This window comes from Trachinotus anak, unplaced genomic scaffold (genome assembly GCF_046630095.1).
Source record: "Trachinotus anak isolate AG129_WGS33_773 ecotype Australia unplaced genomic scaffold, CSIRO_AGI_Tana_v1 ptg000007l, whole genome shotgun sequence".
Classification (NCBI taxonomy): domain Eukaryota; kingdom Metazoa; phylum Chordata; class Actinopteri; order Carangiformes; family Carangidae; genus Trachinotus; species Trachinotus anak.
Genome location: NW_027273858.1, coordinates 11,992,749 through 12,019,386, shown reverse-complemented (window position 1 = coordinate 12,019,386; position 26,638 = coordinate 11,992,749). Strand labels below are relative to the sequence as shown.

At 41.9% G+C, this 26,638-nt stretch overlaps 1 protein-coding gene across 3 annotated transcripts in view; it reads right to left on the bottom strand.

The window, feature by feature from the left end:
- The window catches only part of lzts2a (leucine zipper, putative tumor suppressor 2a), a 43,042-nt gene extending 16,619 nt beyond the window's left edge, over positions 1 to 26,423 (bottom strand). Inside the window, exons 1-3 of one of the 3 annotated variants that reach the window (XM_071480576.1) lie at positions 26,100 to 26,423; positions 11,052 to 11,215; positions 7,390 to 7,506 (exon numbers count right to left, since the gene is read on the bottom strand). The gene's annotated coding sequence lies outside the window, so the exon portion shown is untranslated. Of the gene's footprint in view, positions 1 to 2,811; positions 3,148 to 7,389; positions 7,507 to 11,051; positions 11,216 to 26,099 lie in introns of those variants that run through there. The other 2 variants (XM_071480575.1, XM_071480577.1) reach the window with 2 other exon arrangements.
- Positions 26,424 to 26,638: the final 215 nt, after the last annotated feature.

The following is a 26,638-nucleotide window of genomic DNA, read 5'->3' as shown; positions in this document are numbered from 1 at the left end:
CTGAAAGCAGTCACACTTTGACTGACAACGTGACCCATAATGTGAGGGGGACTGAGGCGGTTGCAGTGATAGGACGTATCATTGTCGGAGACCTGTTTATTTACTGCCCGGCTTCACTAAGGAAAAGCAGGCTACAATATCGGACATGGCTCAGCATTTTTTTTTTAAAAATACTTTAGCAAAAGGTGTCACAGCTTCAGTGTGAAATCACTGATCACTGAAGACGCAGAATTTAACACGTATAATGCCACCCACACACACCCAGTGTTACTAAATACAGCCAGGCAAATGATTTCCACAGCAGCTATTACATAAGCAGCGACGGCTCGGTTTAACTGTGCCAGCCTCCGTGTATAATTCACTTCCACTCATCTGAGAAAATATCTGACATGGCACAAGAAGCACATGTGCAGACGTATTCAGACATATTGTCCGTGCCGCTGTAAACTCGAGAAAGATGGAGGGGCGACAGACTGGCATGGAAAACACTCATTCAGCAAACTGAACAGAAGCCAGGCCGACTTCTAATCTCTCGCTGTCTCTGTGTTTTCCTATGTTTCTGTCTTTCTCTCTCTCTCTCTCTCCCTCCTTCACTGTTCCACCATGCTTCTCAACTCGAGGCTTTACATAAACACCTGGCATAAGATTTAGCCAGACAGGATCACTGGAATATAATGGAGCTCGAATCTGAATCCAGTTTGGAATCAGCTTATCCAATCTGAACGCTTTCAAATTCTTTATCAAATGGTTTTGGGTTTGTTTGTTTGTTTGTTTGTTTGCTGGGGCATGAAGACATCTTAGTTAAACAATATGTAACCTACTGTTTTTATTTCTCTCAGTATCACACCTAAATCACAGAGATTCAACTGTGCTGAAAGGGTGTCAGACTTCACAGTCACCGTCACTGCTCTGTGACTTTAATTAACTATGTCCTGACACATTTTTTTCTGTTGCAGCTGCAGAAGTAAAAACAAAAAATGCTTACTTAAAAAAAGTTCTTACTTTAATATGATAAACGGTACATAAATATTTAGCTCGGGATTTGTAGCCTCTCACAAATATTGCATTCAATAGTCGTTTCATTGTGTATCCACACTGAGCATGTGTTTTCATACGTCACCAGTGGTTTTGTTTCTTTGGAGATGCCTGTAGTGTCAGAACAAGGCACAAAGGACAAACTAAGAGAAATCATAGATAAACCCAGAGAGGTATAATTTACCAACAGCAGAGAGAGAAAAAAGTGGTCTCATTGCTCTTTAATTGGAGCTACTTTACTATCTTTTAATGCTGTTCATATATACACAATACACACACACACACATACAGGAAGCATGAGTCAACACAGCTGGAAAGGGTTACGTATGTAACCTGCAACACACATTTACCTCATTTGTTTTGTTCAGGGCAGATGAGGTAACCCATCCTCTCCGTCTCTGTCATCATCTCACTCCCTTCTACCTCTGAATTTTACGTCAGCGTTCGCATCTCGACACCTGCCCATTTACGGCTGCTGTCTTTATGGAGTGAAACGTCAGTCTTTTTAACCTAACTGCCAAAATCCAGTCTGGGTAATTACAGTCTTCTCCAAGTGTGCTCTCAAATGAAACCTGAACGTGACACGGTCAAACAGGCAACTACTACAAAGAGTTGAGTGAATGGACGGCCCTCTAACCACTCCGGCTATACACATATCTGCTGACACATCACTCTCGGGCCATAACAAACTTGATGAAAACTACAATATGTGGCCCAAGGCGCATGAGGAGTCTTGTAATTACACGCGTAGGGAAGACAGAAGAGAAACAGTGGCGGCCTGTGTCTGCCAGAGAGCTTCGTCATCAAAAGAAACACAGATTCCCTTTGAGTCTTCTGGATGAAAACATGTTTTGTACAGGTCACACTTGTGAGATGCAGCCTAATTGTCTGCTTTGGTAGAAGTATGTATGCTGCCTCATGCTTTTTCTTATCTTCAACGTGAGTGTGTGTTTGTGTGTGTGTGTTTGTGTGTGTGTGTGTGTGTGTGTGTGTGTGTGTAGACAGATTGAATATCACCCTCCTCCTCCTTCTTCCTCCAGGCCAACTGTCCAGAGAGTGGAACAGCTTTTCTACAGGCTGAAATTTCAAATCAATACCCCAACCCAGCCTGTAATGAGCAGATTACCCAGGGTCAGGATTAGAAAAACCTGGGCTCACACATCACCAAAAACTCATCATCCCACCTCAACAGATCCAAGCTACTGGGTCTGTTTGACCCGGCTTGTACAGGCCAAAAGTCTCCAGACTCATTTAGAGCCCTGACAACTTCAAGAAACTGACTTTAAGTCAAAGCCAGTCAGCTGACACTGAATCATCCAGCTGCCTTCAATCACTGGCAAAATGACTAGAAACCAAGTTTTCCAGGGATTCTTTGTCATGACTTCACCATTCAGATCTCAGAGTATCCAGATTTTAGAAGTCATCACCAACTTTTTGGCCTAAACTAGTTTCCAGTCCTGTTAAAATCTGAGTTTCTGTGTAAATGGGCTTGCCAAACAACTTTTGTCTCAAACTCTTTCCGTTACACACCTTCCATTAATGGCATTTCCGCAGTTGACACCCTCTTAAGTGGCTTCACACTGACGCACGATGCTCATGAATACAAAGTTTCCTCAGGCAAATTTGCATTCATGTAAACGAAGCCAAGCTTGAATAAAGAGCAGGATGAAGAGAGCCTGAGTTTGGAGAATTTAAGATCACACACACACACACACTTATGCAGACACATGCACAAACACACACACACACACACTCTCTTTCTCACTCCACACTCACCCCAATAAGAGCTCTGCATCGCTGCCTCCACTTGTCTCCGTCTCTCTTGGAAAAAAAGAAATCACTCCAGTCTCTGTTGCCTCAGCTTGTCCTCGTCTCTCCTCCTTTTTTCCCCCTGTCTTCTACCTCTTCTCTACAACGCTCCAGCTTCCTGCCGTTGCCTCTGCACTGCTCCAGGACTTCATATCCCGACACGAGGACTTTCAAATGGAAGCCCCCTTATTTTCCTGTCCTCTCCTCCTCCTTCTCTCTCTTCTCACTTCACTCCACTGTTCCTCTTCTCAGCTTTCCTTCCCTGCTGTCTGCCTTAGCACCGCCTTCCCCACCTCCTCCTTCTCATTCCTCCCTTGCCTCTCTCACTTTTGTCTGCCGGCCCCCCTGCCTCCAGTTTCCCTCTTTTAACACACACAGACACACACACACAATACTCTCCTCTGCCTCTCTTTCTCCTCCCCCTTCTCTTTTTAGCCTGGGCTTCATCTATTCCTCTGTCTTTCACACATATTCTCTGCATCAACACAATCCTGTGTCAGATTGAACCTTTTTAGAAATGTTTTCCACTATTTCAGTTTGGTGGGTGTGTGAAAGCAGAATGCCCCACAGGCGTCAGGGGAACACCTCCTCTTACCCCAGTTGTCTACATCTATCCTGTGGCTAAATATCAGTACTGTTGCACTCTATTGTTCAATTATCAACAGGGAATGACAACATCAAGTCACTGCAGAGGGCAGGAGAGATTGGGGGGGGTGGGGGTGGGGTTAACCCAGATGGGTTAAATTACATAACATGTTTGCATTCATCTTTCTACTTGCACACGCTGTGCGCTCTCTTGTGCGCATGAAGGTGAGGATGAGCATTGTTCTGCATGTAAGACAAAGCAGGGAACAAATGGGGGGAAAATCAAATCAAAAGGCGGTGAAGAGGTTCTGCTTGTATTTTGAGTTGAAGCTGCTTGTTTGGAGGTGACGTTGAGCTGAAGGTGATGGTGGAAAGAGTGCTGGGCGATAGGCATACTGTAGGTATAGTGGGGTCAGACCACTTTCTCATGGCCTCAGACTTTTGGACTCCATTATATGGCCTATTCAAAGCAGAAACTAATGATCCTTTCAAAGTTATCATCAATTTATGAGTTGATTATTTCAACAATCAATCATTAAATCTAGTAAGTGTCAACAAACTGAAAAATGCTAATCACACCTTCCCGAAGTCTTACAATTGCTTGTTTTGTCAGTAACAATCCAAAACCCAAAGATATTACATTCAAAATGTTATAAAACGCAGAATTTCAAGCTATTTGAAAAGCTTAAAGCAGCAAACTGCATTTTTAGCCATACCAGCAGCACGGCTCTATGGATGATAACGTCAGTCTGTCTGTTGGTCACTAGTAGAGATAACGGTGGTGCCCAGAGGATGTAGCCTAATGACTTTGACGATCACCTGATTTTTTTTTTTCCTTTACTGCCTTCCTGAGGTTCATATTTTGTTGATTTGTGCAAAATGTCTCAACAGCTGTGAGACAGATTGCAGACGTTCATGTTCCCCTTCGAAATGCAATCACTTTAGTGAAATTTGGTCTTTTCATGATGGGTCTGGCCAAATTTTAATTTTGTCTAACTCTTTGGTTTCTCACCAAATACTGGCAAAACTGATGACATACCCATCAGCCTTGGCTGTACTTTTTGTTTAGTGCTAATTAGCAAATGTTAGCGTGTTGATAGTAGCCTTTAACTCAAAGCAACACTCTACAGCTTCACAGAAAAACCGGCATGGCTGCAAACAATTATTTGATTATGAGGACATTTAAATTGTTCCATGCTTTTCCCATCAATTCAACATTTGATTAATTCACTAAGCATTAAGTCATTTATAAAAAACACACACTGTTCTGCTGTGTGGTACACAACACTAACCACTTTAGCTTTATTGTTGTATGCTGCCATGGAAAAGAAGTAGGAGGACTGAGTAATGCTGGAGGAGATGTGTGTGTGTGTGTGTGTGTGTGTGTGTGTGTGTGTGTGTGTCCTCTCTCTCTTTACTGGAACTTCCCTGTACCTCCCTCTGAGTCCCACAGTAGTACAACAAGTGAGAAGAGAGTTCACTTTCTGCTCTCTGACTTGGCACTTTACTGCCATTAACACAGCCCACCGCTGCAAGCTGAAAATACAACACCAGAAAGCTTTTGAGTCTTTTGTGTGTCTGCAGCAGTGTGTGTGTGTGTGTGTGTGTGTGTGTGTGTGTGTGTGTGTGTGACAGAGAGAGAGAGAGAAAGTGAGAGTGTCAGCAAGAGTTTATATTTCAGCCTCTGCACAGGTAAGAATAACTGAATAACAAACTGAGAGCATCCGTGCAGTGTAACATATCAAACCCTCATATGAGTCGGCACAGAGTGGGAGGCTCAACGAGACATCAACAAAAAGTAGGAAAAGAAGTTTAAACTTGTTTATAAAGTGCGCTTTTTAGAGGGATGAAGCCTACCACACGCAAAACAGAGACAGTCTCCTACTACGTTTTCTGCAACTTCACTCATGAACGTTATTTCTCATTTATTCTCTCATCTCTGTCTGCTAGGTGCCACACAACCTGAACAGGTAACTGATGAGGACAAACAAATCTTTGTATATGAGTTTCAGATAAACATTTTTACGTTTTTAAAGATCATAAACCTTTAACAACAAGCTGTGCACACAACATTAACATGATATCACTTTATAAAGTTGTTGTGCCTAACGTGCTAACCAACCATTTCTAGTTACACATTCTCATGTTTCAAGTCTTCATTTTAACAAATATCTGACCAGTTTACAATATAAAATACGGCGTGAAGGACTTACAGAGCTGCAGTCAGACCAATTAGATCACTTCTTTGGCACAGCACTGAGATCACCTGCATGTGTCCGTTACAATAATCATGGTGACTGATCAGAACTTGTCGGTATTTGTATGTTCTTATGTGTTTTTAATAACATGATATCAACAGAGGTTGTCTGAGTGAGTGGTTTCAAAAATTATTGTTAATATAATATTTTTCATCCAGTCACAGGGGAGACTCATCGGGTTAGTTACACTGTTATACACAGGTTTAATGATTATTTGTATAACTGCAAATAATGCTAATAAATTATAACAAGTTAAACATCAGTGCTCTCATCAAGCTACTGCTGTAGCCTACTGCTGCAACACACACTGAGCTAGTTGTAAGGTGGTTAACGCTGTTGTGTGCTGTTGTTAGGCCATGTGACCTCTTCGTTAATGTGGATGTGTGTTCGCAGCTTTGAGAAATTAGGCCGAAATTAGGCTGTCTGATCCGGACCAGGACTTTCAGTTGAACACAAGCAGCAATAATGACCGAGAGTTAAAAGACAAGACCGGAAATGGAACAAAAGACAAAATGTTCACCACCTAGTCGCTTTGCCATCTGGTGCCAGGCAAGTATCATTAGACATCAAAACAGGTCTGCATGATACAATACTGGTAGGAGCAGTGAGACTTAACCAAAACAGTTAAGTTGCAGCCCTTAAAACCAAAACAATGAGCTAAAAGATGCCAAAACGCTCTGTAGAGCTTAGGGGACCTGCTAAGCCTGGTTAGAAAAGCAACCCCTTTTCTATCATTCAAAAACAAAGCACTGAGTAGAATTCATACTGAGTCCTTTGTATTTTGAAAGTGACCTTCCAACACAGGCAGTGAGTAGTGTTGTGGGACAGCTAATGAAGGAAGGGGACAGCTGGGCTGGGACAGGCTGAGCTGGGCTAGGAGGAAAGACGGGGAGCAGAGGAGACAGCAGATCTGTAACGGAGACGGAGGAAAGAAGAGAGGAAGACAGCTGCTGCTGTGTTGACCACACATTATCAGCCCACATATCTCACAAACACTGCCCTTTACTGTGAGGCCTTGAGCTGACAGAAATGATAAGGGGCTAATGTCAGGATCCAGTGATGGCTGAAAAACAAACAAAGCAAAAACTTTGTTGTGTCTATCCAATGCAGACCAACAGAAATGGTTTTGTTTTATACAAAGTTTTGTGAAAAAGGTGCAGTGCAGAAAAAATGGTGTTTGCTGTGGGAGAAAATGTGATGTGTGGCAGAAAGAAACAGACAAACACACCTTCCCTGACTTCTCTGAGGTATTGCTGTCACCCGGCTGCCGTATGGAACAACATGGGCTCAGCCACAAATTCCTGACCCCTTGACCCTTCATCTCCTCCTCTACTCCCTCCTCCCCCTGTGTCACACACTCCAACTATCATCCATCTCCAAACCCAGTCCCTGACCATACACTTCAAAGACGGAGGCCATGACCCCTATTTCCATAAATGTGTGTGTGAGTCTGTGTGACAAAGTGACCACAGATCACTCCAAACTGAGCCCACACCAAGTCAGACCATTGATCAATGTCCGCGGCTCCCCAAAAGACAGGAGAAAAAAAGAACAACACCTAAAGGGAGGGAGAGAAAGGGAGAAAGAACAAGAGAGGTGGGAGGCGTGGGGGACGCTTGACTCAGCAAATACTGAAGGTCAACGTCGTCAGAGAGGGGTTTTGTCTGCAGAGGGTGTTTTATTTTTTTGTGTGGCTCTTTACCTCAGAGTGTAGTCGCCCAGCGTACTCCTCCTGGAGGTCTGGGGGAGGCAGGGAAATGGTAGAGAGCTCTCATCCCAGGACTTTGGTCCTCTCTGGGCCTCTTCTCCTGTGCTCTGCCTGAAGGGAAAACACAAAGCATTAATGTTAACCTGTTGACTCAAAATTACACTAATATCTGCAGCATTTACATTAATATTGAACCTGCAATAATTAGATTATTTTTTGGCCACTTGGGATCAGCATAAATACATTAGCATTGATATATCATCACCCCCCCCCCCCCCCTAAAAAAGGAGTGACGTATTTGGTCTGAAGAGTTAGCCACCGCATCCCCCGGGCTAATGCTGAACTAAAAGCCATGTTTCCAACAATCAGTGACACACAGAAGGAAAAGAGGTTTGTGTGTCCAAGGAAACTGTCCTAATCTTGACAGGCGAGTTAACAGAGGTACTGAGACCTGGCACATTAAGAAGCCACTGCATCTCAGCTCTGCTACAGGTCTTCGTACTAATAAACATTTTTTACACTCCTTGCTGACTTTTCCCAGTAAATTGTCATTGTCTCTGTTGAGTTCTTCAAGAAGGCAAAAAATATTCTTATGTTAGCCCTATAAAACCATGTCAAACTGATTGTAATATAAATATCCTGTGGATTAAACTGAAAACATAAACCTCTCTTCTGTTGTCAGTGAAAGTGTTTGAATTTAGTGAAATATATGTGATTTGTACAAACACAAACTCACCATATACAAAATGTTTATCTTTACCAAAACATCAGCTGACTAATGTTTAATGTTACTACTAAGATGGGTCACACAATCCTATTTTTTCTTTACATTTTTTAAATGTTAAAGCTGACTTTAGATACAAACATCTTTATAAAAGAATGAAGTTATAGTTGTATCTGCCCAATAATAGCTCAACATTTCGTTTGGCTTTCTTGGATTGTCATTTAACTACCGGTAATAGCATTTTTTTTTTACCCCTATATTCTTACTCAGAAGAGGAAGTGATGCACCTCATATCCGCAGACCTTTCTCTTTTCCCATTGGCTCATAGATTGGTTGGTTTGACGTGGTTGTTTGATCAACTTAGGTCTGAATGTATCTAGAATTGATGGAAAATTCATTCTACTTAAGTCAAGACTAATGCAGTTTGGTGGAACTGATGGATTGAGATGTCTGACTGAAATCTGACTATTAGTGACATCAAACCCATAGTTAAAGTCAGACTTTGTGAAACCAGCACCAGAAGCATCAAACAACCAAAAACAGCAACTATCTCTTGATAACCCCTGTTCTAACATGACAATGAAAATACTGGGGTTTTTTTTAAAATACAAACTCTAATTTCCCATTGTAAACATAAGATGTGAGCTTGTGTGTTTGCAGGTGCTTCCTGCTTCTAAATGAGGTGTGGAGAACCAACAACTACTTCACTGCAACTCATAAAAAGGGCAGAAGAGAGTAAAGAAGGAGGAAATTAGAAAAGAAACTGAGGTAAAAAAGGCAGTAGAGCTTCGTGATGTATTGATTTCCGTTAATATGTAATATTGAATTAGCTTAAGTTGTGTTTTGCTGGTTTAATGTGCAGCATAAGACTTAATGAAAACAAATCTCTGAATTTATCTGACTTCTAACAGTGTAAAATAACAATAAGCAATGAATTCCTCTGTGTATTTATTTGTCATATCCACTTCACTATTATTTTTCTTTCTCAAAATATTCTGATTTATGATAAGATTATATAATGACTACAGCACCAGGGTATTTGGTGAAAAAAACCTTAGGAAGTTTGATTTCATGAGCATCAGTATTTATCTTTGCTTCATCCCAACCATCTCTCCGCTCTCTACACAAGCAGCCGATGAGGTAATCAGTCAGCTTGTTACAGTCTGTTAAGTGATACGATATGACTATTGATTTTGGCCCCTGTGTCCTGGTGCAGGGGTTAGTCCTGCCACGCTGCCCGGCTGCCAGGCTGAACCTCAGAGTTGCAGATGCTGACTGGGCTCTTTCACATTGTCACAAACAGACAGACTGCAGGAAACAGATTTTCCTTCTTATAAAAAGTATTGTCCAGACAAATTATCTCAGCGGGAGTTTGATGTTGTGTTCTGGCTGCACAGAATATGAGCTATTTGGGTCAAACTTTGATCAACAGTGGATGAAAACATCATATGGCTCCCACATGAAGGGAGGGTATATCTGTCTAAATTTTAATTATATTATCCCAGATAATTAAGGTGGAGTGAAATCTGTGTGCACCGTACTCTCATCAGAAGCTCAACCATTTTCCTGACACCTATTACCAAACAGCATCTGCTGAAGAGGTGCTACAAAAATTATAATTTCATTTGGAAAACAGTACCTAATTCATAACCTTTTAAATCAAATCAAATCAATATAATCCATTTCTTTCTGACAAATGACAACATAAAACAGAATTACTGATAAACACTTCTTCTTTACAGCTCTAATAGCTGTAGCTTTTCAAGAAGCTGAAATAGCATCAATATAGAGCAAACGGGAAATCAAATCATGTGTTGGTCCGTGTGTGTCAACAGGAAATCTCACAAACTTATGACTGGATTTCCATGAAACCTGGAGGTCAGTTAGGCTTTAGGCCACCACTGATTAAAGTGGCAATCAGGATCTGGGGTTTCTGCCATTAGATGATTATTGTGTTGCAGCCATTTGAGGCCTGATTTGATGGCCATGTGCCTTGCAGTTGTTACTGTGGACACCAGTGAGACCCAGTCTCATCATCTGAAGTTGAACGAGAAGTGGGGGCTGTGAGGAAATGAGGGGGGGGTAAAGACATAAGTGTGTCCCAACGAGGAGCCCCCGGGAGGACAGATGGTCAAGGTCTTCCCTCAGGGACACGGGGGTCAGGTTAGGGGTAAAATTGGTAAGATAACAGGGTGGGGGTTAGGTTTATTTAGATGCCCAACCCCCTTTTAAACAGATCCCTTTCTGTAATGCATGCATGAACTGCACAGATTTAAGAGATATGGAGAGCAGCTGACATTTCCATATGTACAGGCTGCTAGTGTGTCCAAAAATCAAGGAATGATGTTTAGACAATGATTTGAAACTTTCTGTTTGCACACACACACACGCACGCACACATGCACACATGCACACATGAACGCATAGATCTGACCGAGACCTGCTTATGCTCAGTTTTACATAATTTAATTTCCATAAAACCCACCACAGGGCTAAAAGACATGACCTGTGATCCTGTAAAGATCTCTGCAAGACTTGGAGCTCATGCATGCACACACACACACACACACACATGCACACACACACACACACGCACATAGGTCAAACCTCTCTTCCATGCACCAGCTCTAATCAGCAGATGACATCTCAGCCAGTATGATGAGCTGATGTGAACCCATAGGTGCAGATTAGAGAGATTATAATCTTTTAGATCACTGGTAGATAGATTATATCACTATAGCAGCATATGTCCTCACTGTGGGGACGACACTTTATGTGAACACAATGACACTATGACTCAGGGTCGCACTCCCACAGGGTGCTGCAGTATTAACTGAGAGAGTTATTAAGGTTGTGCATCCTGGGCTCCTGGGTGCCTTGGTTTCACTTTGTTAATCACAGTGCTTCTAATGTTATAGTTATTGGGTTACACCTGGTCTCTACTGTGTTTCTTCATTTTGGAGAGCAATGCTGAGCTGATGAGGGAGGAGTAAAGGAGGGTGAAGGAGAAAGTAGCTGCCGTCACAAAAAAGGCGTGGCTACACAAGTGCCAAGGTGACTCTTGAAGCGTGAAACCAGAGAAATGTTCAGCTCAGTCTGAAACACATGAACACAAATAGTAGACATATTTAGGGGTGCATGGTCACCTGGGACACATTCTCAGTATATTCCTGTATGTATATATTGTAATATCAAGTTACATTTTAATAGGAAATGTTTAAAGATAAAATGACTAGGGCAGCAAATTATTTTTTAGATTAATCAATTAGTCCCTTTGTTTATACAATGTCAGAAAATAATTAATATATAATCATTCCCCCAAGTCCAATGGGACGACATTTTGTCAGATATTAAATTTGCAATTATATAAAACAGAAAAACAGCAAATCCTCTCATATTGTAGGAAATTACTCAAACACTTTATTGATTTAAAAAAATGCCAATTTTATTTTCTGCTGACAGATGGAAAATAAATTGCTTTACCTCTAAAAAATAACCACACATTGCTTTTGGCTAATCCAGTGAATAACATACCACATAAATCACAAGACCTCATCACATTAAAAAACTTGGTAAATTCAATATTGCTTCTCACAGATTTGCAACATCAACCACAATAACCAATTATCAAACTGAAACAATTAATCAACAGAAAATTCACTGGCTACTTCTCAAATGTGTTTTGCTTGTGTAAACTGAATATTCTGAGGTTTTTTGGACTGTTTCCTGACGTTTACTGTATGGATCAAACCCTTAAACAATAATCAAGTAAATAATCACTAGATGAGTTGATAATGAATAATATCATTATTTTCAACCCTAGCCTGACACACCCAGAGATATTTAAGTGATAGCTACCTCTGTATAAAGTGAATAACCTCTGACGGTTAGACATTTAGACATTTATTAAATTATGGAGCTGACAAGTCAACAGCAGAGCACACCCAAACAGAATCAATGGGGATAGTAAAACACTTCCCAGGAATAGAGCAGTCAGGTAATGTAATTTCGATGCATCTCTCTTTTCATTTTCGCTGTCATTAACTAAACACATTGTACTCTGTGCCCGGCACTTTGGCGGCTGACGCTGTCGTTTTTCCAAGAAAATGGAAAGCTGCTTTGTTGCCATAATATGCCCTGTGTGATGCTTGGCCCACTTTCCAGCCTGCTTTCATTGTGTAAGCACATATACATAAAACATGATTTGTTGCTTCAATTTCTGACTTTTATTCAGCAGGGATTTGGTGGCAGACAACATCAGAGCCATGAAAGGCAGAGCACAGCAGCAGCGAAATGCAAGCCTCCCTCTGATCCTCTAAGCGAGGGAGGGCGAGACAGATAGAGGGAGAGAGCTGGCTACGTTACAGAGAACGAGGTTTAATCACTGACCTCTAGACTTACAACTGAAGACAAATGGCCGTGATTAATGAGGGCCATTCATCTCATTGGTAGAAAAAAAAACAATGGGAACTGCGTTTGTCCGAGCTGCTCTGATCTGGTCTATCTGCTGTATACATTAAACTCCAGTCCTGTTTGCACGTTGCTCAGGTCTGGCTGAGTGTAGATCCAGTGCTGTTCACTAGAGGGCAGTCTGTTGAAGTCTGGAGACTGTTCTCAATAACAACTGCTTTAATATTCAGACCTGAGGGAAACACTGTTGTTACAAATAATAGAAGAAATAACAGTGTATAAACTGATTTTAATACCTCCTCTGCAAAACTGGGCCCTCCAGCTTTGTTTTAATTTATTCCAGAAATAATTTATTTCACCTTTACCCAGAAATGTACAGACATCTTTTACTTATACAACAAGTAGAAGTGCCCCATTACAAGTTAAGACCTTCATTCAAACTCCTACTTAAGTAAAAGTACAGAGGTATAATCAGCAAAGCGTACTCATTTATGTTTATTTATTTTATTTTCAATAATCTTTTATATTTATAACTTTTAATCTCTTTTATTGTGTAATAATGGATAATTTGACCTTTGACTGATTTTTCTAAGGCGTCACCAGCCAAATAGGTTGGAAACCTCTGGTTTAAAGTTTTTTGGTAAGCTATTATAAAAGTATATATAGTATCAGTAAAATATTTACAAAAACAACATTAACTTCTGAAATGTAGTGGTATAAAGTGACATAAAATGGAAATACTCAGTGGCTCAAAACTGAACTAATTTAATTACAGTTTTTAAGTAAATGTACGTGTACCACTACTGACAGAGAGTGACCTCAGCAGCAGCGGTGAGTTGAGTTTATCTCTGCGACCGATCGCCGGCTATTGCTCATCCGCAGCTGCACATGATCAACCTCTGCTATGAAAATCTTACTAGAAACAAAGGATGATCTTGCATGTTCACAGACAGCTGATGACTAATGAAGGTCCTCTGCGGGGGAACAGTGAGACGTGAGGCAGGATAAGCAAAAGGTGACCGCACAAATAGGAAACAAAAAGAGCTGGGGAAAATTAACAAAAGACAGACAAAGACTATAGGAAAGTTTTCATTTGCCTTTTCAGCACTTCAACCGCAACTGGAGCCAAAAGCTAAATCTTGGCTTTTGTCTGTCTCCAGCTCTGTCAGCCTGCTGTTGTAACAATTTGTCTGTGTGGAGGATGTGAATCATCTCCTTTCATTCACACACTCTGTCCTCTCATATTGTTCCCTGTCTTTCACTTTCCTTCCATTATTTCAAACACGTTATTTCTATGCACAGATTCCCTCTTTCTCAGCTGGGGGGGGGGGGGGGGGGGGGGTACCACACAAGAAATCTGAACATATTTCACAGAAACACAGTAAAGCACCTGTCAGCATCTGGCTGCACTTGCTGAACTGTGCACTGAAAGAGGAAATTGAAATAGGACAAACAGCGTGAGAGCCACTGCTGTCGTGCTTTATGCTGGCTACAGTAAACTGAGAGATTTGCATCTCTGTCATGTTTCACCATCCATGACCACAACAGGATGCTCGGTGTTTGTCACCAGAACACATGGAAGCCACTCGGTGTGCATACGGTTCATTTTTTGTCCACCGACCAGCGATGGCAGACGTACTTAAGTTTCTTAACCTAACTACAAGTACCAATACAACATTGTAAACAAGTAAAACTCCTGCACTTAAAATCCATTCAAAAAGAACAGGTGTATTATCAGCAAACTGTACTTATAGCATTACATCAGTGTGTTGTCATACTGCAATATACTATAAGACTGCATTATTATTAGTGATGCATTAATGTGTAAGTAGTATTTTAATGTTGTAGCTGGTGAAGGTGGAACGAGTGTAACTTTTACGTATAGTTTAGTAGTTTAAAAGAGGAGGACTTTTTTTTCGACCTTTCTGTTATCTTTGCCGTTTAGTTAAACGTGACAAGAGACTATATGTTGATTCTTCTTTTTTGTAAGCAAACACAAGACCGTTAGAAGCCATTGTGGTGTTTTTCATAAGCTTATTTTATATTCATGTGAAATCTAAAAGCTGGAGTGCAGGACTAGTTCACACAATGCTGAATAAGCAGTGCTAGGTGAATCTCTGTATTTCGCAGTGTACCAGAGCTTTAAAGTTGATGTCTGTGGCAACGTTCCCACACTGGAGCAAGGGTAGCAATGTGTTTCACATCAACCACCAATGATTGGTTTCCCAGAGCTGAAGAGGAGAGCAAATGTAGAGACAGACAGAGTAGGCCTATGGTGGAAAAACCTAGTCAGTGTCCAAGAAAGTTCTGAGGAAGGATTAGAGTCTAAAGCAGAAAGCGATTGATAGGGAGGACAAACGTGGATTACCACTAGTGTGGGAGCGCTGAAAGATGAGACAATGTTTGTGTAGTTACTCTCACTACCAGAGGGGGGAGACAAAAATTCTGCACTGCAGGGTTAATCTGAAGATTAACTGGTAAGTAAAGCAGTCAGATAAACGTAGTGCAGGAAAAGTAGAATATTTCCTTCTGAAATGCAGTAAGTAGAAATATTAAGTGGCATAAAATGGAAATACTAAAGTTAAGTACCTCAAAACTGCTTAACTTTGTTACTTTCCACTGCTGCCACTGACATGCCAACCTGTGCCACAGTGGAGACAAAACTCTTATTCATTAGATCAGAAACTAACCACAGGCTGAAGGCACAAACCAAGCCAGAAAAATGAAAAAGAAACTGTAATTTTTGTTTTTCCTCTGCAGTACCGCAGTACGTGGTGGGAGTGAAAGCGTTTCTCTGCGAGCGTGCAGACGCCTGCACAAGGGCATGTTGTGAATGCTTGCGTTTGTGCATGTTCATGAATGTGTGTCCTCTGCCACAGTCACATTAAGTGTGTTATTGGAGCAGGGTGAGCCAGGGGCAGAAACAGCAGAAACAAACGAGGTCCTGTGCAACCCTGAGACTGTTCCATGAATCATCCAGGAACTTATACAGTAGCTGGCCAGTCCAGCAGCCTTCAGCTCACAGTTAATAACTTCCCATGCAACATTTCCCACAGTGGGCTGATTTTTAAAAAAAATAAAATTCGTTTGGTTTGAGCCACATTTCCCCCTCAAAACATAAATAAATATAAAGGGATTGTGTTTAATATATTTGTGTTATTGACAATGTAAGAAAATGAGCTGTTTTTATGTAGTAGGATGAAATCTGGATGCGACAATAAATAACTAATGCATCAAAATCATGAATAAACTACAGAAAGAAACACTGAACACCTCCTGTGTTTAGTTAGAAACATGAGCTATTTATTCTGCCTGTGACTCATATTATATGAATATGTGGTTGTGTGTGTGTGTGTGTGTGTGTGTGTGTGTGTGCGCGTGTGTGTGTGTATTCGCCCGTAGCAGGTACAATAAACAAGTGCACTGATGTCATCAAAGTCAGCCAGAAGGGAAGCCCACAGTTAGATGTAGTTGAGGGAACACGTTTCTCTCTCTGAAACACATGGATTCACCTGCACGTGTAGCTGTATGTATGTGAAAGAACAAACAAGCAAAACAAACAAACAAAAAAAAAAATATATATATAAATGCAAATGTGATCTAAAAACAAAAAAAGAACTTTAAGGACATGAGAGATGGTGCACAGTTAATTCATTCCCGAGATTAAGAAGTAAAATAAGGGAGAAAATGTCATAAAAATAACTTAAAATCACAAATTGAAACAGCGCTCTTGGAAATGAAGCGCTTGTCTCAAACGGAGCTGAGTGGCACGCAATTTCACCCACGTTTCACAGCATATTTATGTCAGACACTGACTTACTGTTAACTCTACACACACGCATCACACACTGTCTGATCTGTCAGTGTGTAATTCTCTCGTACTTCAGAGGCAAAGGTCAGTGTGACCACATTCTCGTGACAGCCTGTATATATATGTATGTAAGCCCTCTGGGTATATATGTGTGTGTGTGTGTGTGTGTCTGTGTGTGTATAGAGCTAATGGGCAATGACATCAGGACTGACATGGATGCTGAACTGTGCTGTGCTGTGCTGGGCCAGGCAGTCTAACCCAACAGCAGGGATAAACTATAAATAGACCATCTCATCCACCTCCGACGCTCCCCCATCCCCCCTTTTTTCTCCCATTTCCTCTTTTCCTTTGGCGTTATCTGCAGACCTTTTATTACCATTCACTCTCTTTCTCAGCAGATTTCGCTTTCTATGTTTGTCGCTCCCTTCATCATCTCCCCCCCTTGTGTTCTCATTGAATCCCAATTTTCAGCCTCTTTCTGTCTTCTGTCTTTTCAAATTTCTATCTTGAAGAGAAGAAAAAAAAAAATCAAGAATAAACAGACCAACACAAATCTTGTGATCTCAGAAGAATGGGGAGAGTGTGGGGGGGGTTGGGAAAAGAGGGAGACGGGCAAGTTAAGGGGGGAGACGGGGGAGATGAAGTTATGTAAGTGAGGCTAATCCCCTCCCAACCCCTGCATAGTAAATGAGACAAGATGACACTGGCCTCATTTCATCCGTTCATCGCTGCACCCACCGCAGCAACCCCTCCAAACTACTCACCACCACCTTAATCTATCTATTTGTTCTTTGATGGCAGAGTAGAGCTATGTTTTAAACTCCACACACCAGCAAATCCTGGTCTGCTTGACAATGAGCAGGTTTGAGATACAGCAGAGGAGTTATTATATAATTCACGGTTTAATCGTGAAGACGTCCCCAGAAAATCTGCATCTCCATCTTTACTTTCCCCTCATATCAATGATAACATCTGACTTTTGAAAGCTCTCTTACATAACACAAGCCACCCAGGACAGTGAGAGCAGAACCAAAAGCAATGGGACATGTTCCTGTTCTAGAAACTACACTAACAACAGCTATAAATATTCCAGATCCTGTCTAGCATCTGAAGCCAGACATTTGTGCTCTAAACAAAGAGCAATATTTTGGATTTGGAATGAAACAATGATTTAGTTCCCCCCACATGACCCCCCGTCCGACCTCTCCTAATCACAAGACAACCTGTCACCCAAGCATCCTAATCTCTAGAGGTATGTTTTGCTCCCAAGGTTCAACAAGGTCAGCAGGGTGAGCTCATAACATCAGGTATTACAGTTTCAGTTTAAAATGACTACAGTTGTACTTTGTGTTTAGTGCTGATAAGCAAATGTTAGCATTATTTTTTATTTTATTTTATGCTAAAATAAGGTGAACATGGAAAACATCATAGCAGCATGTTAGCATCATCACTGAGAGTTAAGAACAAAGCAGGTAGCGTGGCCGTAGACTCTGGGTCCTTTTTAAATAAAACATTAGTTGGTGGTCAGGCTATCATGAAACAATCATGGTTACTTAATATTAAAGGCTTAGTTATTCATTTATTAAATGTAAATAACTTATTAACAATTTATTAATGAGTAAAATGCTGCATGAATCGAAAGGATTTTTTTCAGGCTATAGGCTAATGTTTTAGGATATTTAACACATGAGCGGCCGACTTAGACTAAATTTAAATATTTGAGAGTTTAAAAAAAAAACAACTTAACATCAAACTGAAAAGCAGTGTTGTGTTGCCCTGTCTGGTTTCACCCCGACCCTGCACCCAGCATCACTGATGGGTGGAGTTAGAAGTGGGCTAACCACCTGCAACAGTGATGTCATGGTGTACTGACACACCCTGGAGTACACTTCTACATCACTGCAGCAATGAGAGAAGACAAAGATTATCGTGTTTTTTTTTAAAGAATCCCTTATCTATGGTTATATGAGAACAGATCTTTACAGTAAATTTACTATGCAGGGGCGACATTCTTTCTAAAGCTAAAATCATCCAATAATCTTGGTGATCAGTCGGGTTCTATTGGCTTCATTACTGAGTTTTTTTTTTTTTCTTATAATCAGCCATCCCTTAGTTAAAAGACAACATTATTAAATGGTTATGTTTCCAGACATTTCTCTAAATTATTACTGATCTGTAGGGAATTATTACATTAATATTGATAAAGGATTAACAACAATTTATAAACCCTTTCTAAGGTATTTTTAAATGATAAAACCATTGTGGTTTAAACTTTACTGAACAAAAACAGGGCAGCCCCCACGCTTTAGGAAGGAGGTCCCTGGTACCAACAACGCCCTTTCACCCCCCCCTCCACCTCTTCAATCCTCCTGCTCAGACAGGACGCTCCACTAAACTTTGACCTACTTCTGTCTGCCCTCAGAGGGAGAAAAAACGCCAAGACCCCAAACACAGTGAGCTTCATGCTGATCCAGCCTGTTAATAACAATATGAATATCAAAGGCTTGCTGGCACAATGCATCTTTTGAATGTCAAGTCGCAGAGGGAAGCTGAGGGAGGCTTGAGGACGCGTGGATGTGAAACAATCACACTGGATTCATTGTTTAACACTGTATATTTAAAATTCAGCTGGGCACACACACACAAACACAAACACACACACACGTACTCATGCTGAGGACTTGATTTCACTTTTCTGCTGATCAGCCACAAGACAAACCCCGTCCTTCTTCTTTTTATCCATTCCCTGTCTCTCGTTTCCAAGAAATCTCGCTCAGCAGATGGACACAATCCTCCATAACCAATTCTGTGCAGGATAATGCAGAGCAGACAAAGACACCACGGCACAAAGGCAGACATCACCTCCAGGATTCAGCTCTGTCAGCCTGAGCCCAAGTCCCACAGAAACTGAGCTGAAACCAGTGACAGCATCAGTTTGTAAACTGCAACTTTGTTTAAAATCTGCCAAATGTTTCATAAAGACAGGACAGCTTCCAGGCCAGCTGAGTCCTGGCGATCCATGTGTGACGGGACCGCTGAGAGATAAGGGCTGGCTCGGACGAGAGGGTGGTGGGAGTTATGTTGCCGAGACCACGGCTGGGACGGCATCCCAGAGGTTCCCGGAAGAATTCTGGGAACATCAAGACCCAGTATGCGTGTATGAGAAAGAAAGGGATGGAGACATGGATGATGAGGGGGAGACATCTGTCACCAATTAAAAAGGAGGGCTTGATCCCTTAGTTTCACCACTGAGAGATACAGTATGCAGAGATATGCATGATGTAAACACTTTCTCATGGTTAAAACTTCCCAGCCCCCAGTCTTCCGCTCATCTCCGCTTCCACGAGACAAGCCAGCCACAGTTAACCCAAGCTAGTCAGCTGACGCAGAAAGGGGGAGGGTCCCTGTGTGGTACGCATTCTGCTGAAGGGTCATCTGGCAGACGCATCCTCCAAGCTGGCTTCACTCCGCCGAGCAAAACACACACACACATACACACACACAGGAAGGAGCTGGCCAAGAGGGTGGAGGAAATCTAATCTATAAATCAGACACATGTCCAAACAACAGGGTGTCAACAGATCTTTGCTTATGGTATTAGCTCAGAGGTGTCCTGCTGAAAAACTCACTGATTCAATTCTGCTGAGGTAGTTGTTTTAGACAAGGCGGAGAAAGAATGTGTAGTGTTTGAAAAGTCAAAATCACATCTGAGAGGCTTCACTAAAAATCCTGAGGAAACTGCAGCTAAACCACACCAGCAGGGGCAGATGAGCCTTTACACCAGATCAATAATTCATGTTTTGCTTCCCTTGCTGGCACAAATCAGGTTTCCAATAAACGCAAATCAACAAACAGCTTAATCAATGATTTTCACACTTCAATGGAAGGGGGGGGCTTTGTGACTCACATTTAGCTTTCTTTTCTAATTTCAAGATAGAGGAAGAAAATGTCTCCTAACAACATCTAATTGTTGCAGCTGCAGGTTGTCTCCAGCCAGTCCTCTCCCCACCTCTAAAAACCATTCATCTGCTACCAGGCAAAGAGCCTCAATTCTGTACCTAATACTTGTGTCATCCATCAATCTTGTGTTTGTGTGTATCTGTGTGTGCAGTTTTGTGTGTGTGTGTGTGTGTGTGTGTGTGTGTGCATGGTGTGCTGTTTCAGCACTGGCCATTTCGGTCCTCATTCATCAACCTCCTGAAGAGTGAAGTGACACTTTGTGACATAAGAGGCCACTTTACCTTCTCCTCAGAGAGAGAAAGAGAGAGAGAGACAGTGCTGTGCTCAGATGGATTAAAACCGTTTCTATATGCCATCATGGTACTCACACTTTAATCACAGTACAGCTGCTGCATCTATTTAATGCCAAGGTTGGTATCTCCTTACGCGGTAACACTGATTTTTGTTGCGTTCTAACATAATGAGGTCTTCAAGCTGCAATTTCAGTGAGTAATAGAAGTTTCTCTACAGTATCTTTGGGGCGCAGCGAACAAATACATGAGTGTTGAGCAAACACAGTTTGATTGCCCTACTAATGGATGTTTGGGGCAGTTGGCAGCCTTAACGCTCCCTGTTCTAATGTGATCTGTGCCAGGGCTCTGCCCACTAATGTCCATTATACACAGACTTACTCCACTCTGCATTGATTCTGTCTCTTCTTACAGACTGTAAGGGCTTTTAGAGCCCATCTCCGCCTGCCATCTCAGCTATCAGATTCCAACAGCATTTTAATTGAGCTGCAATCTAGTTAGGCAAAAAAAAAAAAAAAACGCATTTTGATTCTCCTTTCACACTGCAGGAAGGTTCTGCACAGGCAGGATAATAGACAAGCAGTGTGCAAGTTCATGGGGCATTTTATCGTAACTGTTGGGTGATTTGAAGTCTGTAAAAGCCAAAGGGGGTAAATAACAGGCTGAGACTGAGGACAGCTTGACGATGACAGAGTGAGAACATAAGTGGTCCACCCAAGTTTGTACGGCCACACCTTAGGGCTGATGAATAGCCAGAGCAGATGTCTTGGTGAGCACCTAAAGCTCCATATTCTTCTAAAATGGTTCAGTAAAACATGGCGAAGCTTGATACAGCCATGACCTCCATCTTGAAAGGGCAGTCTATTGATTTTATGCGTGAAGGTCAGATTACTGATCATTCTGGGATACAACTCAGCCTGTGAAAATAGTTGCATGATGTCTTCTGTGCCTCTGAAGGGAGTTTTCTAAAACCCAAAAAACATAACACAGATAATGTCATCAGGGGTTATCTTGGATTTTGCTTGTGACTTTCACTTTCAGAAGTGCTTACAATTTACTGTAACTTTACAGAAGTACAATAGGAAATCACTGGAGTATCCGTTTAACCCCCCTGCAGACCTGACAGGACCTCCTGCAGCTTGATGGAGGAGCTGCCTGCACAAACTCAGTCGGTTGATTGAAGTGCTGCAGTCAGGAAAGCTTCATAATCATCAAAGCCAATTCTGACTTCATTTAGTACACAACTATGAAAGAAAACCCATTCCTGCAAGTATGTAATTTTTCTTTCTTTTCTCTATTCATGGTAGAAACGACTGTACCTGAGTTTGATTGCATTGAACAGACCTGATAATTATCATCAGTTCACAAGTGGTGGCCTCTGCTGCAATCACTCACCTAATGAAATGTTTCTCATTAAGTAATTGGACAGTCTGCATAATGTTAGCATCTGAAAAGCCTGGACTTAAAATGTCAGAGTGTAAACACTTCATTCATTCATTCTAAGAGATTTATGAGATTAACAAAAAGAGCCTAGTAAACCTGAAATAGCTCACCTGGCTTTCGTGTCAGGCATGCAGGGTCAGAAAAGCAAAAGTCCTAGTTTCATCTGTTTGAAGGCTGAGTTCATTTTTGCAATGGTTTCAAAGAACAAATAATTCAAAAACAGATTAATTCAGCTGAAAGGATCTGCAGAATGGGAGGGGATTTTTCTGCTGCACTATTTATCAATCTATTTGTCTTCAGAAAAAAAAAAATTCTGATTGAGTCACTTGTTGTTTGGAGTTTAGTCCCCTGACTACAGCATTTCCTAATACACTGTAAGAATTTTGTAATTTTTCCTGGGAACAGACTCACCAGTAACTCAGAGTTCAAAAAAATCTAATTAAATGTGTTGACTCCTTTGAAAAAAAAAAACCCTCAGATGTCCTAAAAAATTCAATGAGAAAATGAGATGATATGGATTTGCAGCTGTTGGGCCAATTAAAAAGTTGTCAAATCTATAAGTTCATTTGGAGAACCGTTAAATATCCCATACTCTCCATTCAGTGGACCACTGAAAAAAATTAGACACCACACAAATGAAGACATATGTCCTGCTCTGCCAAAAAGCAATACCACATTTGTGACTGATTTTTGTTTCATGCTGCTTCATAACAGACTGTGATTTAACACAGAGTAAAACAATGCAGCGCTGAAAATACAGTTTAAAAATGATCCCTTGGTTTAATAACCATTTTCCTCTGGTATCTGAAAGTAGTAAAGCTCTGAGATAAATGTCTGTGTAGGAAGTCTGGACAAGTATTTCAATTTCAGTTCAATTCAAGTCCAGTAAAATTCACTTGAGCTCAAGTAGCAAGACGGGGATGTGCATGCCTGCATGTCACTGTGAACGAGGGAAGATTGTTTTATGTCTTCCTCCTGATCCAATGCTGTAAAGCTTAGTCTGATGTAAACATGAAACCTGCTCTGGCAGGCTCACACTATACACATACTGCTTTTATAGGCATATGTTTACGGTAACAGTTTGTCTCTGCTTTAATGGCGTCGACCGTTTTATTTTCCACAAAGAAACTCTGTATGCTAAACTCAGAAACTCAGTTTTCTACATGAAGAATGGTCCTCTGCAGGACTTTGTTTATTTCTAGCCACAGTAAAATCTCTGGAATGCAAGTCGATGAAATGTGTCTACAACTGAACCACATACAGTGTGTATGCTTCATTTGAATTAACAGAAAAATGACTAATTTTACTCTTAGCTTTATGACTTTGACTACTAATTCTGTGCTCTCTGACCTGCATGAACAAACAGATAAGTTACAGCTTTAAAATACTCGCCTTTATAAAATGCATATAATTCATCTGATGTCTAATGTCTCAGTAGAAGCTGATAGTGATGTTGTTGCTGCACCTTCAGTCCAGAATCGGCCTTTAAAAGCAGGAAGAGAAGGGTCGCTGAAAACCCAGGCTGCTACTAATTACAGTTTCACATACAGGGGTAGTCTTTGTTAGTCTTTGTGTGTGTGTGTGTGTGTCTGTGTGTGTGTGTGTGTGTGCGCGTTGAGTCTGACTGACAGCTTGTCTCTCCCCTGCTGTGCTCTTGCTCTTGTCCTGTTTTAATGGGCTGACAGCGAGAAACTCTGACGGAAATCTAAATGACACACCCGCTGTTAGACACATCCACAGCTGAGGAAAGTCAGAAACAAAACTGCATCTCAGAACCAACATTACTCCCACGAACTGCACCGGAGACACTAAACTGCAGCACAACATCAAACAGACCTGCTCGTCAGACATGTAACTTAAGACATGAAATGGGTTGCAGAGACGAAAGACAAAACTAAGAAAACATATCTGTTGAGTTCCTTCGCCTGCACAATTCCCTCAAAGGACTTTCAGGGTCCCACGGTGCTCCTCACACGAGATCTTACCTTCTCTCAGACCTACCTACAGTGGCGCCTAAAGAGAGCAGTATGTGGTGGAGTTTCTGTTGTGTAAGGCTTTTGGGGTCTATGTTACCTCATGATGGATGGCAATGAATTAGAAATGTCGGAATGCTGCTTGCATGCCTTTAATCACATCCAATCGATCCACGCCATCATCAACCCTGCAGCAAAATGGAATGGCAGCCTGTCATCATTTCAATCCCAGATGGCTGGAGACGCATTTTGCTAATTTAGCATCACAGGTGTGGATCAGATTGCTCTCTCTCTCTCTCTCTCGCTCTCTGTCTGTGTATATCAGCTCTGTGTAGGATATAACCTATGCAGCTTCATGTGGGATTTTCCCTCACTTACGTAAGAGTGCACCCCAGTGCACAGATGTGCCTGCCCCCGTGTGCACATTTGAGTGTTATTTTCAGCTGAGATTACCTAATGAGCAAATTAAGCCGCTACATTTTGAACAGTAGGCGTGTCTTTAATGTTTCAGCATCTTCACAGCTAGTACTGGCAGATGTGCATCAGCTACGACAGTAACCTCTAGCTGTGTTCTAGTTTTGACTCACACACGTTTGTTAACTCGATGAAAACATGAATGGAGGTTGGTTTGTTTGACAGCGGAAGGAGCAGAGAAAAGAAACTGTTTCAGGATTATCAAAAGCACATTGACCATGACTTTGGTCATGTTCTTGCTCGGCTGCCTCACACATCACCCCCTCAGGGCTCCTCGTCCTGTGAAGGAGCCATGTGATACAAATGATCCCTCAGCATCACACCCTCCTCCCCTACCTACCCTCTGTCCGCCCCTTCAGCTGCTGCAATCCTGATCGCCTGACAGCTTGGTTATCACCTCCCACCACCAAATCCCTCCTCTCCCTCTTCTCTCTCTCTCTGAATATATCCTGCCACTATCCTCCCTCCTCCACCCCCCCCCCACCTCTCGCCTATGCTGTGCTGTGCTATGGTGACAGGACAGGATGATGCAGGGTCTCCCAGCGTGGTGGCGTGATGCCTGAGCACTAACTTTAACATCGCGGAGCAGTTAGTGCCACTGGCCTGTGCAGGAGAGGAAGGGAACATTGTTAAAGAATTCACGCTTGCAGCGTGCACGCATTGTTGTGCGGGTGCGTTAATGTTTGCATTCAGCCAAAGTCTTACAGCTGGGACAACATGACGTCCAACCCATCAATCAAGTGCAGGGTGGGTGTTGTTCACAACAGATGAGAAGGAGATGGAGAGGCATCTCAGGCTTGCTGCTGCTGCTTCAGTGTTTATATCTGCTCCTGCGGGGATTATTTATGATCCAATCAGACTCTGGATGCTTCCAGTTCATCTCAAAACTAATCCATATATTAAAGTAGGCCTTGAGAGCATAAAACAAGTGGTGCTAAGGTCTCTCACTCAGCCTGTGACCTTTCCAATTTCATCACATTCCCTTCATTCTCTCCTCTCCAATTCTTTCTGTCTTTATCCTACAAGCTGCAGAAATCAAGGGAGAGAAAAAATAGTATGCAAGAGCAGTTTTGTGTGAGTGTGTGTGTGCGCGCCAGTTGCAAGAGGCAGCTGCATTCATTGAAACAGCTGGATGGAGATAACAGAGAAATCCAGTTCCTCTCTCTCATCTTATACCAGATCTTGAGGCAAAACAGCTGAATCCAGTGCAAGAAAAACTGAAGAAACTGGCAAACTGGTGGGAAAACTAAGTCACTGCCTTCCACTGGATCAGCCACAGATTATGCTCAAGCACTTAAATCACTCAGACAAGTCAAACTATCAGTAACCAAATTATGCAGACTAAGCCATGCACACTCAGCACAAGCATTCCCATTAACTTAGTATTATCAAGCCCCGTTTAGACATCAGTGTGCACACACCAGACATGTTTCATAGATGTGCAAAAATCAGCCAACCTCATGAAATAAGTTACTCTCATTCTTAACTAACTGTACAAAGACGGGGTAAGAAAGCTCCATAACAAAGCCGATAACTTTACTTGAACCACTCTGTTACAAATACAAAAACACAAGACCCGTCCCCGCAAACCGCTGTTGCACGCTGCGCTCTCCACTCACCTTAAACACGATGTTCTTTACAACCAGCCCGGACCGCGATGTTACCTCCAACAGTGGGCTAAATGTCTTGTGCGCGTATCCGGTCGCCTTGTCTGTGTGTACAAACTTTTTTTTTTAAGCCAGCTAAAAATATATACATATACTCTTCTTTTCTTTCTTTCTTGTAGTTACGATCGGCTTCTTCTCACAAACCCGCCCGGTCCACAGCAGCTCGGGGGACCCGCTGCTGATCCGCCGCTGCTGCTCAGGCTGAGTGTGTTTGGTGCCGTCACCGGCAGAGCCCGGTCGGTCTGCTGCTCTGCGGGGCGGGCTTACTCCCCGCTCCAGCGGGGGCTCGACAATTGAGCCACAACAGTGAGGTTTAGGACTAGGAAAGGAAGGGCGGGGGGGGGGCTGCGACGATGACACGGTTTCTCCAACAGGAAGTTTATGAATCACTTTGTATTTATAATGACAAAGTAGAGTTATTCATTTTGTACCTATTATCCATCTTATTCTCAACGTCGTGCATTTGTTAGTGGTTTGATATTTTGATGTGT